This window comes from Cervus canadensis, chromosome 12 (genome assembly GCF_019320065.1).
Source record: "Cervus canadensis isolate Bull #8, Minnesota chromosome 12, ASM1932006v1, whole genome shotgun sequence".
Taxonomy (NCBI): domain Eukaryota; kingdom Metazoa; phylum Chordata; class Mammalia; order Artiodactyla; family Cervidae; genus Cervus; species Cervus canadensis.
In genome coordinates this window covers 39,876,199-39,897,852 of record NC_057397.1, presented here as the reverse complement: position 1 = coordinate 39,897,852, position 21,654 = coordinate 39,876,199, and the positions used below count along the sequence as shown (strand labels likewise).

Here is a 21,654-nt window from a genome sequence, read left to right as displayed (position 1 = left end):
TTTTCTGCAAACACTTTGTATTCCCACTTCCACATATCTGGTCTACTTATCCATGTGATGGTCTTTATCTCCAGGCATCTTGCTGTTGTGGCTATTTAGCGCTGTGACAGTAAAAACTCACTCACTAGGGAATAGGAGTTTGCGAAGGACTTAGAAAATTGTTTTGACACCTGAAAAATGGCTCTAAAATATGAACAAAAGTCTACAAAACTGTGATAAAAACTTGTTTAATTGCTACTTCCAACTAATATCACTACAACTCATCAATGGTAATGTTACTTAACTTTCATATAGTTATCTATAATTATACTGAATATGGGATTTGGTCACCTTTAATAAAAATAAGGATGACTTTTAGTTTGTATTGGAGTATAGCAGATTAACACCATTGTGATAGTTTCGGGTGAGCAGTGAAAGAACTCAGCCATACATACACGTGGATCCATTCTCCCTCAAACCCTCCCCCATCCAGGTCGCTTCATAACCCTGAGCAGAGCTCCAAGTGCTGTACAGTATGCCCTCGCTGGTTATCCATTCAAAATACAGCAGTGTGTCATGTCCACCTGAGACTCCCTAACTATCCTTCCCCATGTAGTACCCCACCCCAGCAACCACAAGGTCATTCTCTTAAGTCTGTGAGTCTCTTAATGTTTTTAAAGGTCATTTGTATCATTTCTTTTTAGATTTCACTTATAAGGGATGTCATATTGCTCCTTCTCTGTCTTACTTCAGTCACTATGACAGTCTCTAGATCTATCCATGTTGCTGCTAATGGCATTATTTCATTCTTTTTAATGGCTAATATTCCACTGTATATATATGTGTGTGTGTGTGTGTGTGTGTGTGTGCATGTGAGTGTGTGCGTGTGTGATATCTTCTTATCCACTCCTCTGCTGATGAGCATTTAGGTTGATTCCACGCCTTGGCTATTGTAAACAGGGTGGCAATGAACACTGGGGGGCCTTTATCCTTTGGGACCATGTTTTTCTCCAGCATATTTTAATGCATTTGATAGCATTTAGGGTGAAGCTTCTAAAAGTGCAATTACCTAGGACTGAGAAAGGTTTAAAAATGGCCCTGCACACATTGAAATAGAAGTGACTTCACTAGGATGCTGAGGCAGAAATGCTGGCCCTGGAGAGTGATAGAGCAGGTGTGCATTGAAAAGAGAGCTTTTCCATACAGGAAAGTCAGGGATTCTTACTGAGTGGGGAGCATGAAGGCAGGGGACTCTATAATGAGAATCCTAGGATTGCTTCCAAATTTCTAATTTGATAAATGACAGTATAGTATTCTTTGGTGAATACTGAAGTCTGCCTGCCCATGCAGGAGGCTCAAGAGACAGGGGTTCTATCCTTGGGTTGAGAAGATCCCCTGGAGTAGGAAATGGCAACCTGCTCTGGATTCTTGCTTGGAAAATTCCACAGACTGTGGACCTGGTGGGTTACAGTCCATGGGGTTGCAAAGAGTCAGACAAGACGGAGCGACTGAACACACACAAAGCAACAGCAGTAAAAATCGAAGAATGGAACTTCAGCTTATCACAATGCCACAGTTAAAATAAAGTTATCATTCTTTTCCTTTCTGAATGAATGAAAATACATTAATTAAAAGCACACATATTCACACAAATGCTAATATCTGCTCTTTTACAATCATGTACTTTCTGCATGGTGTCTGTCTATTCCAGTTGAAGTAGTGCTTGAATACTTCAATATGCCTCTTTTCCGCCAAAAAGAAAACTGTTTTTATGACTGTGTTTCAACATATTTTAAATATATGCATAATCACTGCCAATTTATCTGCTTTGCAGATACTAGTTTCCTATATAATATTCAATAGTTCCCTTTATTGAAAATGTCATTGTTTTCAGTATTATGATTAATTTTTTTCCTTTTTATTATATGTCTGAATGTTAGGGTTATTGATTAATCTCTTTATTAACAGAGTGATCTTCAGCACAATGTTTAATACTCTTATCTACCATCATTACATGTTATCTTGAAAATTTTCCATACATTTACTTTAAATGGAATTTTCAGATTTTCCAGTCATTTTGAAATCAGGACAGGCTTCAGTGAGAAAAGGAAATGCTGAAGGACAATATAAATTAAACAAATTTAAGCAGTTAAAAAAGCCATTTTTTTAACAAACCACTGAAAAATACATATTAATATCTATATAATATGTATAAGTCAACAGTTTCCAGAGAGATAACTGAACAAAATACTTTAAAATATGAATTAAAGAATGTTGTAAAACTAGTATTTGAGTAAAGTAAGACAGTTTTTATAAGCTTAGACGATAAAAAGTGCATTTTTGCATAGGAGAGAAGTCGTTACCTGGGAAACCTCATGACATTTTGTAGATTATGAAAATCACTTTCCAATCATTTTTGAGCATTTCTCCTATCAACTATATTATTAGCATTATAAGTTACTATTATGACTGTATTTCATTAACAGGAACATTGAAAAAGCTATTTAAAGTGCTAAAGATTGGTTTTAACAAAGAAAACCAATGAAGATATCACAATGAACTGAGGAATTAAAAAAATCTCAAAGTAGAGGACTTTAATTGACTACAGTATAAATAACTAGAAGGTAGAGAGCTTCTGTTTTTCTTGTTTGTCCTCCAAATTTCTGAAGTTTTATATGCACAGTGCAAGGTACCAGGCACACATTTAACAAATGAAAAGTACTGAATTCATTACCTTGTGGTACAAATTAGGATTTCTTTTGTACTGACGTAAGTAAAAGATTTTAATTTCAGCATTATGATTTATTAATGTCTTTTCCTTGGCTTCCCTGGTGGCTCAGGCGTAAAGATCCTGCCTGCAATGTGGGAGCTGCAGGAGATGTGGGTTTGATTCCTGGGTTGGAAAGATCCCCTGAAGGAGGGCATGGCAATCCATTCCAGTATTCTTGCCTGGGAAATCCCATGCACCGAGGAGCCTGGCAGGCTACAGTGCATAGGATCACAAAGAGTTGGACATGACTGAAGTGACATAGCATTCATGTAATGTGTTTATCTAATTTCCAATTTTGTGTCAACCAAACTTATTTGCATGACAATTAGAGGACTTCATGTTTCTCTTATCGTCCAGTATTTCACTTTTACATATCAGTTCATTAATTCACAATTCTGATATTTTTATAGCACAACAAAGACTATAGAAACAGAACAAGCAAAAGAACTCTAAATAAAGCAAATTTCAGATATGAAATTAGAGCCATTTTTAGTTATAATTGCAGTTAAGTGCTTCATCTAAAGAGAGACCTGCAGTCCTGTTACATGTATTAATCACCCAGGGTGATTTTTAAACTTACCAATGGCTGGCCCCTCTATCATATCTGATTTTAGTCTAGATGATAATAATTATTTGATCAAAAACTTTATTTTACTGGCTGTAAAGGTACACATGCATGTACACATACATAATCACCAGTATATTTAAAACTGTGGGACAGAATTAATTGAAACTATTGAATTTAAATGTCATTTACCAACTTATTAAAGTGAAAGGAAGCAGGTAAAATAAGTTAAAGATAAGACTACTGTTTTTTAAATTTATTTTTACAGTCATAGAAGTCTTTATGAAATTAATGTAAAATTATGGTACAGTACACAAAAATCTCTTTGCTTTGTTTATTTTCTTGTCTGTGGCAATGCAAACAATGGAAGTTAACCTGGGATTTAAATTAAGGAAGATATACTGTATTAAGTTTAGACACTGTCTAATTTGCCATTATATTTTTTTCAAACAAACAAATTTTTCTTCTCTTCCCCCTCTTCCCATCTCCCTTTAAGGTATGACAGCTCTAACCTCCCCCTGCCTCCCATCCTCTCCACACACACTTCGTTGCCTCTGATACTTATCTCTTCTACTATATGTGTTTTTGTACTTACTGCTACACAATAATTTAACATTAAAAGATGGTAAATTGAAGGAAACTGTCCTCACACATTTTTAACACAGAAATACAATTTTTCGAAAATGAATTACAAAACAGCAAAATTTTCAAAAAATTATTTGTAACTAAAGCTTGCTGATAATGTTATCATCCCTCTTAAAGAAGCAAGAGCGCTAAGGCACAGAAGGAATGTGGTGTTGAGGGCAATGACAATAAGCAGTTATTGCAAACTATTATATGCTGCATCCAATGGATTCAGAAGATAGAGGCTTGAGTGCGGTCATTATTACTTGTCTGCCATTTGATGCCGGGCGAAATATTTAATTTCATTGGACTTCAGTTTCTATGCCTCTAAAATGTGAGTTCCCAGGCTAAGGAAATACTTCAAATCTTTTTTATGTCTAAAAGTCACTGACTTTAGTGTCTGTATCCTCTTTAAAGGCTACATTTTCACAAAGGTAGCATTCTTGTAAAAGGCCTTTGTGGAAAGGAAAAGCTATATTTAGAAAGTCCACTCTGTGTCCAGGGTGTTCTCAAATCACACTGCTATTTATAACCAGGTGCAGGCCAATTGGACAACACATCTGCTTTAACTAATAACCGCCCAGGTTTCTTAGAGTGAAAGATAAGCTTTTCATTATTCTAAGTGTTGACCTTAGAAAGTATTGAAAGTAAGAATTGTTTTAATTTACTTCCTGAATTGTCCGGTTACATGGACTGATATGAAATGTGATTTAAACGGCTGCATGTAAGTTTGAACATATAGCTGCTGTTTATCATAGACCTCTTAACAGATAAACATATGCAACCATTATGAGTTTCTGCATGGGAGTGCTCTGTGTAGTTTCTTTCCCTTATAAATTTCATGACAATTTACTCTATTTTTAAAGGCAGGTAGACATTTATAAATTTCTCTAAGAACTTATTTTCATTTCTAGGGATCTTTATTTTATTTTAATACTGAGGACTTTACCAAATTCATAGAGTGAAAAACAAAATGCATAATTTAGGGAAAATAAAAAAATCTCAAATAGAAAATAAGATATTATGCTATTAATAACATAAATCAAATAGACTGAATAGTTGACCACAATTTTTACAATGGTATAAATGAGCTTTTTAACTTTGCGATTCGCCAAGAAAAAGAGGATTACCTAACTTAGGGATCTTTTCCTCTTATTTTGTATTTTTTTAACAATCTCAAAAATTATAGAAAAGTTAAAATGACAATAAAAACAATTTATTTCCCAAACCATTTGAGAATAGCTGCCAACACAATGCAATGTCTCCCCCAAATCCTCTAGTATTTCCCACAAACATATATTCAGTATATTCAAATATAATCATAAAAATCAGGAAATTAACACTGACTCATTACTACCTGGCTGTCTAATATTGAGTCTCCTTTCTGTTTTGACAGTTGTCCCAGTCAAGCCATTCATAAGAAAATGATCAGCCCAGACTCATATATTGCATTTAGTTGGCCTGTCTCTTTAGTATTAATCTCGAAAATTTTTTCAGGCTTCCACTAAATTTCATTAACTAGAAAATTTTAATGATTATAAATAAGTTGTTTTGCAGGATTTAGTTTGTATTTGTCTCATTAGATTCAGGATATGTGTAATTGGCAGGAATAACACAGTGGTGAAGCTCTTGTTCTTCTTACTTCATCCTATCAAAAATTTTGGCAAACTTTTAACTTGTAACCTTACTGGAATATTATTTTACTCATTTGAGTAAGGGGTATCTAGTCAGTCTTCTCCATTGTAAAGTTATTTTTTCTCCTTCAATATTAATAATTTTGTGGTAAACTACTTTGTAATTATCTAAATATACTGTTCCTCATCAAACACAATTTGATCCTCTTTCTCTTTTGTCACTTGATCCTCAGTTGCATCTCATTGGTGAGTTTCATGATAATTAGTATTGAATCTGATCTCCTTCAGTTCAGTTCAGTTCAGTCACTCAGTTGTGTCCGACTCTTTGCGACCTCATGAACCGCAGCATGCCAGGCCTCCCTGTCCATCACCAACTCCCAGAGTCTACTCAAACACATGTCCATCGAGTTGGTGATGCCATCCAGCCATCTCATCCTCTATCGTCCCCTTCTCCTCCTGCCCTCAATCTTTCCCAGCATCAGGGTCTTTTCAAATTAGTCAGCTCTTTGCATCAGGTGGCCAAAGTACTGGAGTTTCAGCTTCAGCATCAGTCCTTCCAATGAACACCCAGGACTGATTTCCTTTAGGACGGACTGCTTGGCTCTCCTTGCAGTCCAAGGGACTCTCAAGAGTCTTCTCCAACACCACAGTTCAAAAGCATCAATTCTTTGGCACTTAGCTTTCCTTATAGTCCAACTCTCACATCCATACATGACCACTAGAAAAACCATAGCCTTGACTAGATGGACCTTTGTTGACAAAGTAATGTCTCTGCTTTTTAATATGCTGTCTAGGTTGGTCATAACTTTCCTTCCAAGGAGTAAGCGTCTTTTAATTTCATGGCTGCAGTCACCATCTGCAGTGATTTTGGAGCCCAGAAAAAAGTCAGCCACTGTTTCCCCATCTATTTGCCATGAAGTGATGGGACTGGACGCCATGATCTTAGTTTTCTGAATGTTGAGCTTTAAGCCAACTTTTTCACTCTCCTCTTTCACTTTCATCAAGAGGCTCTTTAGTTCTTCTTCACTTTCTGCCATAAGGGTGGTGTCATCTGCATATCTGAGGTTATTGATATTTCTCCCGGCAATCTTGATTACAGCTTGTGCTTCCTCCAGCCCAGCATTTCTCATGATGTACTCTGCATATAAGTTAAATAAGCAGCGTGACAATATACAGCCTTGATGTACTCCTTTTCCTGTTTGGAACCAGTCTGTTGTTCCATGTCCAGTTCTAACTGTTGCTTCCTGACCTGCATACAGGTGTCTCAAGAGTCAGGTCAGGTGGTCTGATATTCCCATCTCTTTCAGAATTTTCCACAGTTTTTTTATGATCGACACAGTCAAAGGCTTTGGCATAGTCAATAAAGCAGAAATAGATGTTATTCTGGAACTCTCTTGCTTCATCGATGATACAGAGGATGTTGGCAATTTGATCTCTGGTTCCTCTGCCTTTTCCAAAACCAGCTTGAACATCTGGAAGTTCATGGTTCACGTATTGCTGAAGCCTGGCTTGGAGAATTTTAAGCATCACTTTACTAGTGTGTGAGATGAGTGCAATTGTGTGGTAGTCTGAGCATTCTTTGGCATTGCCTTTCTTTGGGATTGGAATGAAAACTGACCTTTTCCAGTCCTGTGTCCACTGCTGAGTTTTCCAAATTTGCTGGCATATTGAGTGTAGCACTTTCACAGCATCATCTTTTAGGATTTGAAATAGCTCAACTGGAATTCTATCATCTCCACTAGCTTTGTTCATAGTGAAGATTCCTAAGGTCCACCTGACTTTACATTTCAGGATGTCTGGCTCTAGGTGAGTGATCACACCATCATGGTTATCTGGGACATGAAGATCTTTTTTGTACAGTACTTCTGTGTATTCTTGCCACCTCTTCTTAATATCTTCTGCTTCTGTTAGGTCCATACCATTTCTGTCCTTTATTGAGCCCATCTTCGCATGAAATGTTCCCTTGGTATGTCTAATTTTCTTGAAGAGATCTCTAGTCTTTCCCATTCTATTGTTTTCCTCTATTTCTTTGCATTGATGGCTGAGGAAGGCTTTCTTATCTCTTCCTGCTATTCTTTGGAATTCTGCATGCAGATTGGTATATTTTTCCTTTTCTCCTTTGCTTTTTGCTTCCCTTCTTTTCACAGCTATTTGTAAGGCCTCCTCAGATAGCCATTTTGCTTTTTTGCATTTCTTTTTCTTGGGGATGGTCTTGATTCCCGTCTCCTGTATAATGTCACAAACCTCCGTCCATAATTCATCAGGCACTCTGTCTATCAGATCTAGTCCCTTAAATCTATTTCTCAGTTCCACTGTGTAGTCATAAGAGATTTGATTTAGGTCATATCTGAGTGGTCTAGTGGTTTTCTCCACTTTTTTTCAAATCAGTCTGAATTTGACAATAAGGAGTTCATGAACTGAACCACAGTCAGCTCCCGGTCTTGTTTTTGCTGACTGTATAGAGCTTCTCCATCTTTGGCTGCAAATAATATAGTCAATCTGATTTGGTGTCGACCATCTGGTGATGTCCATGTGTAGAGTCTTCTCTTGTGTTATTAGAAGAGGGTGTTTGCTATGACCAGTGCGTTCTCTTGGCAGAACTCGATCAGACTTTGCCCTGCTTCATTCTGTACTCCAAGCCCAAATTTGCCTGTTACTCCAGGTGTTTCTTGACTTTCTACTTTTACTGATCTCCTATATCTCAGCAAATACACAAGCCTGTTGTTCAGTCACTAAGTCATGTCCAACTCTTTGCAACCCCAAGAACTGGAGCCTGCCAGACTTTCTTGTCTTTGGATTTCCCAGGCAAGAATCCTGGAGTGGGTTGCCATTTCCTCCTTAAGGGGATATTCCCCACCCAGGAATCAAACCTGTGTCTCCTGCACTGGGAGGTTATTCTTTACTGCTGTGCCCCCAGCTTGGTGTCTCTTAAAGGACTGCCATCTGCAACAGAATCAACTGAGGTACTTGCTAAAATTCAGATCCATGGACTCTGTCATGATATCTGTTCAGAAGTTCTGTAAGGGATAATGGGTATTTGAAAAAGACCTCAGCTAATTCTCATAAATTAAATATTGATACTGAAACTATGTCTAATCACTCAAAGTTCACGGTTTAAAACACATAGGTCTCATCAATTACAGTTCTTTTTTGTATTAGCTTTATCAATTCACATTTGCTATTTAACCAACCTGTAAACTACTACATGTGTGAACAGTCTCCAAAGTAAAATGTATCTATCTTTTGCAAAAATATCTTCTACCAAACAACTCTACAAAATGAAACCTAAATGCCACCTAAGATCTCTGATGGGAGGATTCTTACCAATTTTCAAAATCTTCCAGTTTTAGGGAATAGCAAGTGCAAAAGCTCTGATACTGAGAAGGCCATTGCAGAAAGAAATTTGGGGTGTGGTTATGTGAGACAATAGTAGCAGTGGATGAGTTTGCTGGGCAGGGCAGGAGAAATACTGAATAAAGCATGTAAACAGGTAAAAATAGTTAAGTTTCTATTCTAAGAGTCATGGTAACAGGTTTTGAGAAGTAATGTGATATGATTTTGCTTTTTTAAGATTATTCTGGCTATTGTACTGGTTAAAGACTATAAGGATTGGGGTAATGGGGAAGCAGGGAGATTGTTGAAGAGGCTGCCTATTGAATTAGATGAGGCTAGTAGTGATGGCTTGGAGTAAGGTGAAGATGGCAATAGTAAGGTGAGACACAGATAGATTCAGAATGTATTTTCAACTTAGAGCTGACAAGGATTTCTAATAGACTGGATATAGGAATTGTGGGAAAATGAGAGTTTAAGGATGGATCTAACATTTTTGGCCTAAACAACTGGATAAGTTATGGGGTAAACTAGAGTGCAATGGGTGGATCAAAGCAAAATATTTTGCTTTATTTGCTAAGTTTGAAATGTCTATTGTGCATAGATTGGAGATACTTAGTGGGAAATTGGAATTAGAAGTCTGGAGGCTGGGTGAATGGTTAGGCCTAGAAGTATGAATTTGGGATTCACAGTCATCTTCTCATTAATGTAATGGAAGTAGAGTAAAACATAAATAGTGACAGTAGGTGGAGAGTGATAAGGGCTGGGAATGATCATCAGGGCATTCTAACAGACATTGAAGGGTAGGATGTTCAGTCAAAAGCCGTCCAAATCTTTACGACCCCATGGACTGCAGCTCACCAGGCTTCCCAGTCCTTCATATCTCCTGGAATATGCTCAAACTCACGTTTACTGAGTCAAACTCACGTCTACTTAGTTGGTGATTATCTAACCATCTCATCCTGTGTCACCCCTTTCTCCTTTTGCCCTCAGTCTTTCCCAGCATCGGGGTTTTTTCCAATGAGTCAGCTCTTTGCATCAGGTGGTCAAAGTACTGGAGCTTCAACTTTAGCATCAATCCTTCCAGTGAATATTCAGGGTCGAATTTTTTTTTACGATTGACTGGTTTGATTTCTTTTAGGACTGACTGGTTTGATCTCCTTGCTGTCCAAGGGACCTTCAAGAGTCTTCTCCAGCACCACAGTGCAAAAACATCAATTATTTGGGCTCAGCCTTATTTATGGACCAACTCTCACATCTACACATGACTACTGGAAAAACCTTAGCTTTGACTATATCAACCTTTGTTGGCAAAGTGATGTATGTCTCTGCTTTTTAATATGTTGTCTAGGTTTGTCATAGTGTTTCTTCCAAAGAGTAAGTGTCTTTGAATTTCGTGAGGGGTGGGAGGCATCACAAAGGAAACTGTGAATGGCAAGTGAGGAGGGGAGAAATCTAGGAGAGGATGGTGTCCTGAAAGCCAATGAAACAAAACATTAATGCTGGGAATTCTGAGGCTCATTTTCCAATGTTTCCTGAATTGGTGATAGTTTGAAATGTGATATTTTTAAAAAAGAATTAGCAAACAAACCAAAAAAAGGAATAATTTTCTATCACAAGTGATTGACTGCAATAGCATGGATAATAGAAGAAGTTGTGAAAGGGGAATCAAGAATTTAGGTTATAACAATTTTAAACAAAAGTCTTCATTTAAAAAAAAGTACACAATATTTAGACATTATATTTTGTCTTTGTGGCAACTGCAGCTACAGCATGCTGTAAGTGAAAGATGAAGGAGTACATGTTAATGTCAAATAAGGGAAAAAGTTAAAATACTTGAATTCTTTATAGATTCTTTAAATAGATTTCAAACCTTTATTGGTTTTGAATCATCATATTTCAAACATAATTTTCTAAATAATAATAACAATTTTAGAATCTGAATAAATCTTATGTACCTTATATAAACCTTACTTGAATACATACAGAGTTCATGTTTATGGGTGAAATTATGACTTGGGTCTTTTGATTACCAAGTATTATTTCTTATTCCAACACATTGTTTAAATGTATAGATGACTGAAAATAAAAGAGCTTACCAGTGATCTCTTAATTTTTACTTTTTTACAAACTATTTATAATAAGTATTTAAAGTTAGGGGAAAATTAGGACTGTAGCCTGCCAGGCTCCTCTGTCCATAGAATTCTCCAGGCCAGAATACCGGAGTGGGTAGCACTTCCCTTCTCCAGGGCATCTTCCCAACCCAGGGATCCAACCCAGGCCTCCCACAGTGCAGGTGGATCTTTTACCATCTGAGCCACAGGGAGGCCCAAGAATATTGGAGTGGGTAGCCTATCCCTTCTCCAGCGGATCTTTCCAACCCAGGAATCGAATGAGGTTTTCCTGCATTGCAGGCAAATTCTTTACCAGCTGAGCTACCAGGGAAGCCCAAATAATCATAACAATTTTAGAATGAGAATTAATCTTATATACCTTATATAAACCTTATTTGAATGCACATAAAGTTCATTTTGGTGGGTAAAACTATGGCTTGGGTCTTTTTATTAGTAAGCATTATTTCTTATTGCAACACACTGTTTAAATGTATAGACAGTTGAAAAAAAGATTACCAATGATCTCTTAAATTTTTTTACAAACTACTGATATTAAGTATTTAACATTAGGGGATATAAGCTTATGAGGATTAAAATACAGGAAGAGCTTATAAGAGGGCAAAAAGGTAGGAAATACATTTCCACATGGTTATACAAATATGAGATTTCAGGGAAAATGATCAAAATTGCATTTATAAGGTCATGAATCAAGTGGACACTTGATTCAAGAAGTAGTTTAGGAACATAAATATGGTTCAAGAAATTCATGGGTGGTGAAAGCTGTATGTTGGATTATTTCAAAACGTTAGCTGCTGCTGCTGCTAAGTTGCTTCAGTCGTGTCCGACTCTGTGTGATCCCACAGATGGCAGCCCACCAGGCTCCCCCGTCGCTGGGATTCTCCAGGCAAGAACACTGGAATGGGTTGCCATTTCCTTCTCCAATGCGTGAAAGTGAAGTCACTCAGTTGTGTCTGACTCTTCGCGACCCCAAGGGCTGCAGCCTACCAGGCTCCTCTGTCCATGGGATTTTCCAGGCAAGAGTACTGGAGTGGGGTGCCATTGCCTTCTCCACAAAATGTTAGAGATGACTGTTAAGTAACTTCTCTTTTTAATAACAGAATAATAGGCACATGAAAAGATCTCATTAGGCCACTGACAAAGATAAAACCCCGGACTGCATGGCTCCACAGTCTAATAGTTTAGAGCCAAATGTCCAATATAGCGTCCCTTATTAACAAGTGGCTATTAAATACCTGAAATGTGGGCAAGTGTGACTCAAGAACTGAATTTTTAATCTTATTGATTTTATTTAATTTATGTTAAAAATTTTTTAAAACATTTGTGACTAATGGCTATAGATTTGATAGCACTAAGAACGTGCAATGCAGAAGACCTGGGTTCAACCCTTGGGTTGGGAAGATCCTCTGGAGCAGGGCCTGGCAACCCGCTCCAGTATTCTTGTCTGGAGAATCCCATGGACAGAGGAGGATGGGCTACAGTCCATGGGATCGCAAAGAGTCAGACATGACTGAGCGACTAAGCATAAGCAGAGCACAAGAACATTTCCATTATCACAGAGAGTTCTATTATTGACCAGAGCTGACCCATAACATTTTTATTTAATTTTACATTTATTCCTTTTGCTAAGAAACTTCTCTCTCTTACTAAGAAGCAATATTAGCAAGATGGACAGATGTAAGCTCAAGATACAAAAACCTACAGGATTCTCTAATCCAGCAAAAAGAAAGAGCTTAGCAATTCTTTAAAATAGAAAAAAAGTTGCCTAGGAATAAATCTAAATAAAGATGTGTGAGACATTTATGGATAAAATGACAAACCCTCATTGAAACATAATTAAATGAAGAAATACATTTTATTTATGGATAAAGAGACCATCATAATGATGTAAAATTTCCCCAACTTCACTTAAACATTCAGTATATTTACAATAAAAATATTTAACAGAGGTTTTGCATACCAGCTAATTCTGAAATTCATATGAATGGCCAAATGTTCAAGAATGGCTCAGACACACCTAAAAAAAAATCATTCCAAAGTGATCCTGGAAAACTAAAGTATTCATAAGAAAACAAAGAAATTGGGAAATATATACACAAGTCAATTCTAGATACATTAATGACTTGAATATAGAACACAGATACACTAGAACTTTCAGAAGAAAATCTACTATATCTGTGTAGCATCAAGCTAGGAGAGCATATTTTAAGTAAGACAAAAAGGCACTAGGCTAAAAGATAAATTTGATTTCATTAAAATTTAAAGCTGCTATTTATCACCAGATAACATTAAAAAAGTAAGAAGGCAAGACATAACTTATTTGTGTCAGATATAGCTGACAAAGGATTATTTGCTTGCATTTAAAGAACAATATCAGGGCTTCCCTGGTGGCTCAGCTGGTAAGGAATCTGCCTGCAATGCAAGAGACCCGGGTTCAACCCTTGGGTTGGGAAGATCCCCTGGAGGAGGGCATGGCAACCCACTCTAGGATTCTTGCCTGGAGAATCCCCATGCACAGAGAAGCCTGGCAGGCTACAGTTCATAGGGTCTTGGAGTCGGACAAGACTGAATGACTAAGCACAAAGAACAATAAGAAATAAGTAAGAAAAAGATAAACAACAGAATAATGGAGAAAAGATATTTTCTGGAATTTCACAGGAAAGGAAACACAGGCAACTGTTTAAACAAATGAAGGATTCTCAACCTATATGACCAGTGTCATAAGAAGAGGAAGAGACACCAAAGATGCACAACCACAGGGAAAAGGACATGTGAAGACACAGCCGGAAGGCAGTGGCCATCTGCAGCTCAAGGAAAGAGACCTCAGAAAGACACCAAACTGCCAACACCTTGATCCTGGAATTCCAGCCTCCAGAACTGGGAGAAGATAAATCTCTCTTTTTTTAAGCCATTAAGTCTGTGGTATAAATTTTTGGGGGAAACCGAGCAGACTAATACAAAAACTGGAAGAGAATGTATACTGCCTAGATTGTCCATTCTTACTGGTGAAGCTATAGAACAGAAGGACTAAAAACAGACTGTATAGCTTTGGAAAACATTTGGCATAATATTTTAAAGTTGAATATTTGAATTTTCAGCAATTCTACTCTTAGTGGTATGCTCTTTTACTTATGTTAAATAAAATCTTGCACATGTGTACCAGGAAACATTAAAATAGATGTTCATGGAAGTACTGTTCATAATAGGCCTCAATATCATTAATAGACTAATAAATATATTTTCTTATGTTTATACAATATGGAATTTTCTCCTCTGCCCATGTGATTCTCCAGGTAAGAATACTGGAGTGGGTTGCCATTCCCTTCTCCAGTAAAATGAATGAACATGAGTTAAAACAAAATGTACGAACCTTAGAAACATGATGTTGAGTAAAGAAGCAAGCACAGAAGACTAAAGTATGATATCCATTTTATAAATTTCAATAACAAGCAAAATCACATAAAGATTAAATGAATGCTGAACAGAAAGCCAAGATGAGAGTGATTTCTTTGGTGAAAGGAAGGTGAAACCAGGGTAGAGAACAGAGAGAATATTCAACAATTTTGATTCTAGTTCTTAATTTTGGTGGTGTGTTTGAAGGAGTTTATTTTATAATTTCTCATAAGTTACATCCAATTTAATATATCCTTTGGTATATTACCTAATAATACTTTAAAATCAAAATCCATTAGTACCAAAGATAAGTCCCAGACATTAATTATAGAAAAGAAAGTCCACTTTGAAACAACATACATATTTACTCACAAATCTTCTGCAACTGAAGCCTTTTAGCTATGAAGTTCTTCCCCTTTACTATGAGGACTTTATGTTCCATAATGAAGCCACCTACTTTGGGATAATTTGCCTTCTTTATTTAAATGATATTAGTCTTTTGGCTATCTAGAAATTTTAAAAACAACTGATAACTACATCTCCTGCCCATAAGATATTACAGGAAAAGGATGGAGCAGAGGAGGCAATCTCATACATTATTGATAACACAGACAAAGACAATACTGGCACAAAGTTATTTTTCCATATAGCAACTCTGAATGTTATTAATATAAATCTATATAAATAGCAAACATTAATCAAAGAAAATCATCAAATATGAGTACATCAGCTATTCTGCAATTGAGTTCCAGGGTCCTATTTTAGGTTATTACTTCATATCTGAGAGAGTTTGTGTATCTGTGTGTGTATATCTGTATATCTGTGTGTTTGGTTTTGTGGAAATGGCATGGTGCTAAATTTTACATTTTTTTCTTGAATTACATGGCTTTTTGTTATCCCTTGGGAATAAAGAAGCTAGGAACAGCAGTTGACTACCTACCTGTGGAGATGTATAAAGAGCAATTTTAGCTGCTAATGATTCTGAATTTGCCCTTAACTTCATAAAAATGCTCCAAGAATCATGTTTTGCACATCCAGGGACGTGCTATCCATATTCAAGTCATTTATGTGGACAAAGATATCTCCTGTCATATCAGTAACAAAGGATGTTATAGTCATCAAGCCGTCAGCCACTACTGCCACCTCCAAAGCTGCACCAGGGGGGGACCTCAAGATAGAAAAAACAGAATACTGGCCCTAGATATTTAAAGTGCATACAATGGAATGATTCCAAATGAGCCCAGATTCTTGCATCTTACCAGATATTGAGAGGTGCTAAATTCATTAACTTGAGATGTCTAGTTTCTTTAGTTAGCAGTGATCTTTTGATGTTCTGACTGCCTGTTTTTTTTGCAAAATGTCCTAAATATCCTGGCTCCTCCCTTAACTCTTCAGAGCAGTCCTTCAGAGCTACCTGAGAACCTGTCTCCTGACTTAAGTCTTAAATCTTAAGACTTAAGTCTTCAATATGTCTGCTGAATAAAACAGAATTCTCAACTTTTAGGTTGGGCATTTTTTTTCCAGTCAACATTTAATTATATGGCTCATGTAGGTAAATGCCTAAATGTAATGGGATGAATTGTAAATTATTAAACTTGATAGATTGTTAACTTTATCAGTATCTGAGAACCAGGCTTTCATCTCTGGATACTTCTGTCATAGACCGTGACAAATATGAGGTCTGTATTGGTCTTAAAATTATTCTTAGAATTGCGAGGTTTCACAAGAAAATGCAAAGATAAAACACAGCTTCTACTATATTAACTTTTTTTCATTCATTAATTCATCCTTAAGTCATTCATCATGCTTTTCTTATTGAATACGGATAAGGAGTCATATATACTCAGCTAAACACTGACTCTATAACTGCAGATGAGACAGATAGGCCCTGATTTTGATGTCACTACTATCTTTTGTCCAGCCATATAATAGGACATCTTCATTATTCCTTTTACTGTAAGGTTTTATCACAAACTCTGAAAAATGGAAAATTTCTTGCATATCAGTAGACAAAGGATGTGACAGTCATCAGTGATTGCAGGCATCACTGATGGTAAACTGGTGAGCCCTGAGGGAACTCAGGAAAGAAAGACTATCTACCATCTAGCAGAGATCAGACTGCAGCCACTCTCTATGGTCAGCCCTGAAGCAGCTCAAGATATGAAAACACAGGATACTGGTTCCATATAGCTGAGGTGCATATCGAAGGAATGATTTCAATGAGCCCAGACTCTTGCATCCTCCCATACATAGAAAAGTGCTAAGCTACTTAACTTGAAATATCTGATTTTTCTTTAATTAACAATGATCTTCTGATGTTCGGTCTACCTGCCTTTTGTTGCAAAACTTCTATAAAACCTAGCTCCCCGTCTCACCTCCTTGGAGCAGTTCTCTCAGGGTTACTTGAGATGCTGCCTCCTGATCTTGAAGTCCTAAAAATTCCCACCAAATAAAACATAACTCTCAACCTTTAGGTTGTGAATATTTTTTAAGTTGACATTGCTAATGAAAATACAATTGTCAGAGGAGTTCTGACGTGCACAGGAAACAATGAACTCCTCTTTCCCATGTCCCATTCTCCTCCTTGCAATTCCTTATGTGAACTCACTTTGTGCCAAGACCAAGATGTGTCCCAATAAGAACCAAGCTAATTTCAGAATGACTGGAACTATACCTCATTTAGGAGACTTGATGCTTAATTGTGATAAGCAACTAGAAGATCATGGAAACAACCTATAAAAATGATTTGTCTTGGGAGAAAATACTAAAAAGGGTTAACTGCTGTTCCACATACCTAAGCTCATGGGACTAAATCACAGGCACCAAGATCACCAAGTGTACTTGTCAACAATGAGCTAAAAATGGAAAAATGCATCATACTGTTATTGTACTCATTTCCCCCCACGGTACTCTGATAAACACCACAACCTCCAAGGGAACTGGGGATAGTTTCCTTGTAGAGTAGGTTATAAATCCATCTTTTCCAAGCAGTTGTGTCGTATCCAGGTAACAGCACATTTTATTTAAGGTGATTGTGTGAGATTAAGTGTTCCTACCTGATTGGAAACCTTCTTGTCCTCAATTCATTGGCTTATCCTGGATTATTTTTTCTTGAATCAGACCTCCACGCTTCTACTATAAACTGTTCCTTTGGAGACACCAGGCCTTCCCAGAAACTCAGGAAACTGAAATGGATACAGAAAGAGAAATTATTTGTATATATAGACCTCATTTTTCAGTTTTAAGTAAACATCCAAAGCATACAGCTTCTAAACACTATAATAGCTTTCAAAAAATTCATGCTTTCTAAGTTTGCACGGGCTTCCCAGGTGGCCCTAGCGGTAAAGAACCTGCCAGGGCAGGAGATGAAAAAGTTTACATACTCACAAACTTCACATATTATGATAAGAGTACCGGTTGCCTCTTGTGTCTTCAACCCAAACAAAGACTTCAGAAAAAGTCCCTGTTACCTTTTGTTCATTAAGGCACAAAGTGAGGGCAAAAGGCAGGTTTCTAAGTTTTTTTCTTTAGAATTTTCTTTCTTCAGTTTTCATCAAGATCTTTAGGAAATTATTAATTTTACTAAACTTAATTATTCATGAAATAAACATAGAAACCTGTAGAACAGTATTTCCTGGAGACCTGTAATTTACAGTATCCATTGCATACATGCACCATGAGCTTGTCTTTTCTAGCACTGGCATATACAAAAGTGTGCGTGTGTATGTGTATGCGCACATGTGTGTCTCTTTGTGATGAAGTCGTGGGAAGAGAATGAATCTGTTGGCTGCTATTCAGTGATTTAGAAAGATACTAGAGTTAAGAAACAGGCTACATCAAGTGAAGCAATAACGTTGTGAGACTGTGTTTCCATAATAATAATAGCAGTTTCCTTAGCAACCAAGGGGGCAGTGTCCTCAAACTATAGTCACACCTGTTAGACCATCTGTCTATAAATTTCATACTATCATCAATGGAAAACAAATGGCACTGTCTCTCCTTTCCTTTATCCACTGGCCATTCTCATATAAACTATTTTTCTCTTCAAGGTCATGCTCTTGCCAATCTGTTTAAAAGTATTAGGATGCAGGTGGAGTGACACAAAATGAGCCAAGCCTTCATACTTGCAGCAGTGATGGCTCTGTAAGGAGCACTGGATTGGTAGGATGCTACAAATTGAATTTCCCTAGAAGTAGAACCTGAGGCAAGAATTTGAATGCCAACTGTTCATCTGGGAGGTTCTTCCAGAAAACTCAGAAGTGGAGTGGGATTTGAGAGCAGAGATATGGAAAGAAATCAATAGAGGTACATTACTGAACAGATTTCTTCTGCAGGAAACTGCTGTCAGGCCTCGAGGGGAGTTCTCTAAAACACTATAGAACACATCTCAGAGTTATTCCAAGATGGGGTGAGAAACTTGAAGTACTTATCTTCCAGTCCCCCTCTGTCCTTGGTTGAGAGCTACACCCAGATATATTAACTCCTGTACACTTCTGACCTGTCCTAGAGTGGCTACTTGCAGATGTTAGATGATTCTATCAGTATATACTGGAATGATGAGGCTGGGAGATATGAGGTGAGCACTGATACCATCTGATACAGTGGGGGCAGGAGGTATTAGTTACTGGCTTGTGAGTCTAAATGGATAACCTTAAATTCCTGGGTTAATGGTTTTACCTAGAGGTATTTAAACATGATGTGTCAGTAAAAATTTCCTCTATCAAATGAAGTTTAGGATCCTAAGTCCTTAATTTTTTGAAAAATTATGTCTTTGAACAGATTTTTAAAAGGTAAAATGATTAAGATTTCAAGCTGATGATTCATGCATTCATTCATTCACTCATTCAACAAACATTTATTGAACAGCTAGAGTATATCATGGGTTAAGCTAACACTAGTGTTACTGTTACTAAAATCATGATCTTGCCATCTAGAATTAAATGTAATGTGACATCCAAATAAAATTCATAATTACAGTAAAAATTATTACAGAATGCTATAGGAAGACACAGTAACATCTTAATTCTTGCTGTGGACAGTATATGGGAAGTATCAGCAGGGCTTCCTATAGAAGTCAATGGAAACGGATATGTAACAGGAAGGAGGGGTGCATTTTTAAGGAAAAGAGAAGATAAATTCACAGTTGCAAGAAAATGAATGGTTAAGAATCAGAGCAGAAAGGAGATCCATTTATAATCAATATAAGAAATGCTCATTGGAGTATAAGAAATGAAGATAATGGAGAGGGTGTCAGAAGCAATATCATGAATGGTCCATGCAGGTATAGTAAGTGCTACGGTCGAATCTCTGTGTGCCCCTCCAAATTCATATGCTGAAATATTAATTTCCCATTGTAGGTGGGGTCTTTGAGAAAGATTAGATCATGAGGGCACAGCCATCAGGAATGGTATTAGTGTTCCTACAAACAAAAAGACACCACAGAGCTTCCTAGCCTCTTCTGCCATGTGAAAATACAATAAGTCTGACTCAGAAGAAGGCCCTCATCTGACATTCCATGCATGAGTGCGAAGTCACTTCAGTCGTGTCCAACTCTTTGTGACCCTAAGGGCTGCAGCCCACTAGGCTCCTCTGTCCATGGGATTCTCCAGGCAAGAATACTAGAGTGGGTTGCCATGCCCTCCTCCAGGGGATCTTCCCGGCCCAGAGACCTAAGCCATGTCTCCTACTGTTCCTGCATTGCAGGTAATTTTTTTACCACTGAGCCACCAGGGAAGCCTCATCTGACCATACTGGCACCCTGTTCTTGCACTTCCAGTCTCCAGAACTGCAAGAAAAAAATGTCTGTTGTTTACGAGCCACCCAACCTGTAGTGTATTCTTATAGCAGCCCAACGGACAAAAAGAGTTAGGTTGTGAGATTTTTTTCCCAAGGATACGGGAATCCACTGAAGGATTTTAGTTGAAAACTTAGAAGAGAAGAGAGAAAAGTTCCACAACACAATCAGGTATTTTCATAAGATAAATTTGCTTATTTTAGGTTTAGAAAGATCATTCTGGAACTACTGTGGCTGGATTGCTGGAGAAGGGTGATAATAATCCTGGCTATCAAAAGATAAGTATACTTACACCGTTGGTAGGAATGTAAATTGATAGGACCACTATGGAGAACAGTATGGAGGTACCTTAAAAGTTAAAAATAAAACTACCATATGATCCAGAAAACTGGGCATAAACCCTGAGAAAAATCACAATTCTAAAAGACACATATACCCCAGTGTTCATTGCAGCACTATTTATAATAGCCAGGACGTGGAAGCAAGCTAAATATCCATCAAAAGAGGAATGGATAAAGAAGATGTATGTACAAACACACATACATACACACAATGGAATAGTGTGTGTGCATGCTAAGTTGCACACACACTATTTCCCAGTAGTCATGTAAGGATGTGAGAGCTGGACTATAAAGAAAGCTGAGTGTCAAAGAATTGATGCTTTAGAACTGTGGTGTTGGAGAAGACTGTTGAGATTCCCTTGGACTGCAAAGAGATCAAACCAGTCAATCTTAAAGGAAATCAGTCCTGAATATTTATTGGAAGAACTGATGCTGAAGCTGAAACTCCAATACTCTGGCCACCTGATGCAAAGAACTGCCTCACTAGAAAAGACCCAGATGCTGGGAAAGATTGAGGGCAGGAGGAGAAGGGGACGACAGAGGATGAGACAGTTGGATGGCATCACCGACTCGATGACATGAGTTTGAGCAAGCTCCAGGAGTTGGTGATGGACAGGGAAGCCTGTTATGCTTCAGTCGATGGGGTCGCAAAGAGTCAGACACAACTGAGAAACTGAACTGAACTGATGCTAAGATGCTTCAGTCATGTTCAGTTTCTTGCGACCCTATGGATGGTAACTCTCCAGGCTCCTCTCTCTGCAGGATTCTCTAGGTAAGAATACTGGAGTGGGTTGCCATGCCCTCCTCCAGGCGGTCTTCCTAACCCAGGGATCAAAATCCTTGTCTCTTATGTCTCCTGAACTGGCAGGGAAATTCTTTGCCACTAGCGCCACCTGGGAACCCCCAGTAGACTATTACTCGGCCATAAAATAGAAAAAATTGGGTCATTTGCAGAGATGTGTATGGACCTACAGACTGTCATACAGAGTAAAGTGCATCAGAAAAAGAAAAACAAATATCATATATTAATGCATGTATATGGAATCTAGAAAAATGGTATAGATGATCCATTTGCAAAGCAGAAATACAGAC

At 37.5% G+C, this 21,654-nt stretch overlaps 1 protein-coding gene across 1 annotated transcript in view; it reads right to left on the bottom strand.

The window, feature by feature from the left end:
- Positions 1–21,654, bottom strand: part of PKIA (cAMP-dependent protein kinase inhibitor alpha) — a 96,647-nt gene that overhangs the window by 23,736 nt on the left and 51,257 nt on the right. The window contains exon 2 of the mRNA XM_043483740.1: positions 17,484–17,612. The gene's annotated coding sequence lies outside the window, so the exon portion shown is untranslated. The remainder of the gene's footprint in view (positions 1–17,483; positions 17,613–21,654) is intronic.